The sequence below is a fragment of the Ceratotherium simum genome, chromosome 12 (assembly GCF_057802395.1).
Source record: "Ceratotherium simum simum isolate JZ-2026a chromosome 12, ASM5780239v1, whole genome shotgun sequence".
Lineage (NCBI taxonomy): Eukaryota > Metazoa > Chordata > Mammalia > Perissodactyla > Rhinocerotidae > Ceratotherium > Ceratotherium simum.
In genome coordinates, this window is record NC_141911.1 from 30,549,867 (window position 1) to 30,556,774 (window position 6,908).

The following is a 6,908-nucleotide window of genomic DNA, read 5'->3' on the forward strand; positions in this document are numbered from 1 at the left end:
GGCATCATTTAGAAGAAAGGGCACATATGCCCTTAAACGCTGAGATCTGTTCATGTATACATCAACAATATTTTATCTGATAGTAAGAATAATTGCTAACAATTTAAAAATTCTTCCTTTAAATTAGTGAATTGTAATTTTTTCTGGAGATCATTAATAAAAAGAAATAGACAATTCCTCCAGGTGGGCCAAAAGATATTTAGGGGCACTGGGACTTGGTGAAGAGAAAAAATAGAAGAGACTCTGAGCTGAGGAATTCTTTGGCTGGCACTGAACTTGCTGTGCTTGAGTATAGTCAGTGAAATGCAGAAACTTGAGAAGAAGAAGAATAATCTTTAATCTTAAATTTTTCATAATTTGCCTCTGATACCATCTTTTAAATTTTCAGTGAAGCTTGGTTAAAACTACAACTTGGTATTAGCCATGAATGTGCATGTGTACATGAAGGGAGGACTATTTCAGTAAATAAATCTACAGTCAGCACAAAGACGAAACAGCTAAGTGGAAAGCACAGATGCTTTACAAATTGTTTGAATATCATACTCCCTCCGCAACAGATTCTCCTGTATTTGGAAGAAGGACACCTGACAATCCTAAACTCCTGCTATGCTCTGGCCTGGCTGCGGGGGCTAGTGAGTGGATATGCAATCTCTGACATGAGTTCTTTCACAGTCAATTTGACAAGAAGACAAGTCATCAAAATTATAACAGAAGAATGGCAATTATAGTACTATGGAAACACAGACCTAACTTGGGTTGAGAAATCAGGAAAATTTATTCTGTATTTCTGGGATACCTTTTAGAAGCCTTAGAAAGGATAAGCAAAAACAGTTGCCCTAGTCAGAAGCCCCTACAAATAAAACGAAAATGCTAGTGGATGGTGGCAGGATGCAGGAGAGTGAGGTGGACCACCTTCACATGGTGGAGGATTCCCTCCATGTCCCGGGAGCCTGCACTCTTAGCAGATGCCTTACTGGAAGGATACAGTAAAATGGCATTCTTTCCCTACTTCCAGAGCCCATCAGAGCTCACTATTAGAATTAATCACTCCCACAACCTGAAAACTCTAGGGCCAATCTGGTTTTCAATTTTCAAGTAAGATATAAGCCTTTCTACTTAGAGGGGGCAATTACTACCACAACATCTCTCTGACTGTGTACCATATTCTTGTTCTATCCTTATGATTGCTGCCTTGTGAGTCACATTGAATGTTATCATGTTCCCCTTCTCTAGACCTGCTTTGGCCCCCAGCCTGTGCCCCAGGCCTCCACATCTGTTCTTCAGTGTTAGTCATAGGATATAGGGCCAAAACCATCTGTCATGTCTCCTTCACACTCCTTGCCCACCTTGTCGCACTAGAACTTTGCTGACACACAGTCATCTAACGTTAAAACACTCACCAGAAGCTCACCACTTGCCAACTGCTTTGCTTACCTGTAATTTGAGAGACAGCAGAACATACTGGTTGGAAGCATAGGTTCTGGCGTCTGGCTGCTGCCTATAGTTACTGGCTTTTCCACTTAGTCTCTGTTGGACTCTTGGCAGGTTACTCAAACTTTATGTGCTCCAGCTTCCTTCTAAGTAAAATGGAGGTGATAATAAGAGTATCCAGTCAGTGAGTTGTCACAAGGATTAAACACATGCAAAACATTCAACGCTGGGGAAGTAGGGGTATTTGGTGACTGTAGTATTGCCCCCCCATTGGCATCTGGTGGTATAGGCTTTTTTGTGAGCTTGAGAGGCGGCAGGGGTTCTGATCAACACTTATCTCAACATCTTCATGCCTGTTAAGTTCGATTAGCCGTAATGATGTGGACAACATTTAAAGAAATGTACATTCTAAAAGGGTGTTTTGTAACTTTTATTACAATGTTAACACTGTGTATTTTTTAAAGAAATCCTTTTAAAAGGGCTTTACATGTTAAGAAATGCAAAGAGCTGCATGTAAAGAGTTTCAAATCACAAAAGTTCATACATCAGGAACAGCATTTTGGTAAACTAGCAGAGAAGGGCATGTGGTCAGTATAGTAGGGACATTTGCTCCTGTTAAAGTCTGAAGAGTGCCTACAGTTCTGGGACTTTATTTTTTGGTGAGGAAGATTCACTCTGAGCCAACATCCATTGCCAATCTTCCTCTTTATTTGCTTGAGGAAGAATAGCCCTGAGCTCACATCCATGCCTATCTTCCTCTACTTTGCATGTGGGCTGCCGCCACAGCATGGCGTGACAAGCAGAGTAGGTCCGCGCCCAGGATCTGAACCTGCAAACCCAGGCCGCTGACGCAGAGCGTACGGGACTTAACCACTACTCCATGGGGCTGGCCCCAGTTCTGGGACATTTTGTTGAGGAAAATTCAAGTAAAAATTGTTCATGTATACACAAGCGTGCAAAACATCTAGTAGTCATCTTTTGCATAATCTTTTAGTTAATACTTTGGCAATATTTCTGTCAAGTGCGAAAATAATAGGTTGAGTCAATAGGGAAAGAACAACCTTTAACAGGAATACAAATGAGAAGGAGAAATGGAATGTGGGTGGTAACTGACTGATGAACTAGATCTTTATAAAGAGTCTTAGCTTTGTCGAAAGATAATAGAGGCTGCTTAGGGCTTTATAATTGCTTGTTATGCAAAAATTGCAGAAGAAATGTCAAGCAAAAATGTAAGATCTTTTATCATCTCAAAATATTAAATTGCTAGTGTTAGCAATTTATAAAAATGTCCAATTTCTTTTTCCTTAAATATTTGTCTAAAAATTTCTCAGAACTCATTTTCCTTTATTCCTCTTCTTATCACCGTTTATATTATGTTTTGGTACATAGAGTTTAAGTTCAAAAGAATGTTCTGTTCAAACCTACGAATTAAAATTAAAAGCACAAACACTCATATACTTCTTTTCTTTATTCAGTGACCACTTTCACTTCCAACTAGTCAGCTACTTTTCTTGTTTTGTTTTTAGAAATAACCAGGTATGATTCAATGTGCTGGCGAGGAATAAACAAAACAATCAAAAATCTGAGATGACGATTCAATTTTAATGGAAGCTCGAATCAGTATCCTGTATAGCTAGAGCTGAACTGCCCCGTGTCAACCGCCAGCCTCATCTGACCCCTGAGCACTTGAAATGTGGCCGATCTGAATTGAGATGTTCTGCAAGTGTAAAATACACTGGATTTCAAAGTCAGGGTGAAATAAAGAATGTAAAATGTCTTATTAATAATTTTTTGTATGGATTATATGTTGAAATGATAATATTTTGGATATATTGGGTTAAATAAAATACATTATTAAAATCAGTTTCACCTGTTTCTACTTTTTAAAGTGTTGCTACTAGACATTTTTAAATTTGAAATTTCGTGTCATATGTGACTCACATTTGTATCTGACATGTTTCCATTAACCGTGCTGATAGAGACTACCCTTGTAGTTTTCTAAATAGACTTAACAAATATTATGCTTTAGAGGAAAAAATAGTTATCCTCATACATCAGGAGTTATAATGACCCCATTATTTAATATCCTGTTCTATAGTTAAAATTGAAGATATAAAATCATTAAACAGATATATTCCAAAAATATCATTGCACACACAAACTGGCACCCTGTAAAAGGCTTTGAACTCCAGACATACTTAATTCTTGAATCTTTCCTGCCTCTTACTCTCTAAGCTACTGGCTTCATTTGATAGGCCACTGGGCTTTCTTGTCAGATCCTAAATTTGAGACTGGTATTTTCTTCAGGCCCTGACCTCTTCTTGTTTCAGATTCTAGGATACAAACTCCTCATGGACCACCCTGCCCACTCCTGTTCAGAGTCCTAATTACCCAGGAGCAGAGGAATCAGTAGCCTGCTCAGCCTGTGCCTTACAATGTAATGGTTTTTACCTGTTGGTTACCAAATGGTAACCATACCAAAATCCTTTCTGTTATGTTATTTGTACTAATACATTCAAAGCTATATATAACCACAAGTTCAGGTTCAGGTGCTGTGGTGGCCCAGAACTTTAGGATTGTATTATATTCTTGGGTATATATAAATTACATTGAAGTTTATTTGTGTGATACTGAAAACCTCAAAAGGGAAAGTATTTATGGATTTTTTTAAGTTGATAAAACCATTTTTCCCCTTGTTTTATTGAGGTATAGTTGACAAATAAAAATGAATATACTTAAGGTGTACAATGCGATGCTTTGATATATGCATACATTGTGAAGTGATTACCACAATTAAACTAACATATCCATCACTTTACAGATTTACCTTTTTTTTTTTTTTTGTGGTGAGAAGACTTAAGGTTTAGTCTTTTAGAAAATTTCAAGTAAACAATACATTAATTATTACTATAGCCATCATGCCGTACATTAGGTCTCCAGTACTTACTCATCTTATAATTGAAAGTTTGTACCCTTTGATCAACCTCGTCCCATTTCCCCAACACCCTCGCCCCTAGTAACCACCCTGCTACTCTGTTTCTGAGTTTGACTTTTTTAGATTCCACATATAAGTGAGATCATGCAGTATTTGTCTTTCTGTGTCTGGCTTTATTTATTTAACATAATGCCCTCAAAGTCCATCCATGTTGTTGCAAATGGCAGAATTTCCTCTTTTTTTAAGGCTGAATAATATTCCATTGTACATGTAAGTACCACATTTTCTTTATCCATTCATCCATCTACGGACACTTAGGTTGTTTCTATGTCTTGTCTATGCATTCTTTTTTTGAAGGGAAGTGTTTTATAAGTTAATACAAAATGGGCAATACATTTCATTAATAATAATTTAAAAATTCTATATGTAACACTCACTGACACTTCTTGTCTTTAATTTTTAAGAGGTTATTTTCTATTCAAGAGGATGACTGCTTGAAAGAGAGATACATCTTCATCCCTTATCTTTAGAGAATCAAAAACACAATTGTTTATTAAAGAATTTGAAGTTAAGTAACATAATTAGGTAAATATTATAGAGCCAATTTTTAATAGAAACACATGCATTAACACTTTTATACACTAATCTGGATCTAGTCATTCTGATTTTAACTCAGAGTCAAAAGTCCCCACCAAGTGTTTGCCTCATTTGTTTATTTCTTAGAAGTTAGCTTTAAAAATCTCTTGGTTGATCTACTCAATGTTCTCAACTCTTAAAGAGAGTATAGTTAAGTCTTTGGTTGTCTTTCTAAGTATTTCCAAAAGGGCTAGGCCAAAGTCCTAGCATCACTAAGCTGGAATTTTTACCAAAGAAATGATGGAATTGTGAAGCAAGAATTAACTTTAGATATCATCTTGTTTGGCTGCATTTTACAGATTAGGAAACTGAGTCCTAAGCAGTTAAATGACTTGTCAAGATGACAGGGCTGGCCTTGCCAGAACTGGAATCAAGCTCTTGATTCTCTGTCCAGTACTTTTTGGTCTGGTTTGGTTTTTTAACCGACCCTGTATTATTTCCTCTTTCCAATATGGTAGAAGTATCAAGAAGAATCATTTAAATGAATGTTTTACTAATGCAAAATAAGGGGTTTCCCAATTTTCTCCTTGAAAAGAAACAGTACTTTCTTATTTGTATTTGATAGCTTTTAACATGAGCTAGATGCAACTTAGTTTGCCTATAAAAATACTGTACAAAATTATAGCTTCTATTACAAATTTGCTGTTTTAACAAATTTACACAGATTCTTATAGACGTGGCAGAAAATGTTTGGGTGAAATTTCTGAACAAGATATGTGTGAATAGATTTCATGCTACACAAATGATCATAGTGTGGTAGAAAAAATTATTTTTATGACATTCCTTTGAACCTAGGGGAGGGTGGAAAGACAAATTCAAGGTTGCACACAGGATGTGACAGTCAGGTGGGAGCCAAGATTGTGAACTGCACTTCTGTGAGACCCTGTGTCCTTCCATGTTCTTTTCCAGGCTTCGATTCTAAACAGCACTCTTTGCTGCCCTCTAGAGGTTCTAAGAGCCACTAGTGAGGGCAGCAAAAAGAGAAGCACTTAGGGATAGGCAGAAAAGTATTTTTTCCCTCTCAACGACAAAGAAAACAGAACCTGTCATTTGGTAAATCAATCATAGATTTAAACCAAATGAAATAATGAATTATTTCTGAAATGTGTGTGTGTGTGTGTGTGTAAATTGGTATTCTGTTGTAAAAGTTTAAAAACATGTACTTTTATCTTCAATACAAACTGACAAACTGCTGTTTTCATAACATTGGTTCTAATTTTTTTGGTGGTTTTCACTGGGTTTGTTTCAAGGTTCTGCAAAGTTAAAATGTGTTCACTGTTTTTCCTTGTTGACCCACTTATTTTCTCACGACTTGTGCTGCCCATGAATTAGCTTTAACTGTTATTAAACGATTCACAAATCTGCCTTTCTTAGATTATCTTTCTAGTATTTCTGAAAGGGCAAGCCAAAGTTTTGGCTCCTATGGCTTGCCATTTATATTCAATTAGATCTACTCGAGTGAGTATTATAATCCTTGTTTTTACAATGAAAAAAAAAATTACAGAAAAGGTAAGTGGCTTACCAAGATCATAGCGCTAATAACAGGTTGTTTGGAAATTCAAAACTCTGTCAGCCCAATTTGGAAAAAAAAAAAAGATCTGTTCTCTCAATACACATTAATGCCACCTGGAGAGAATAGTAGTCTCTCTCTTAAATGTATTCACAAGAACTTGAAACTCATGTCTAATATTATTCTTATTACCTTTTCTCCTAAACTCAGTTACCTTTCTATATCCTCCATCCCGCTTAATAGTACCATCATCTACCTACTATCCAAGCCAGAAGCCCAGGCACCTGCCTTCTCCTCATCTCCTATAGCCAATAAGTTAATATGCACCTTTAATTTTTAACTTCGATCTCTCTTTAATGAGCCTCCTGTCCTGCCATCACCTTAAGTAGGCCCATA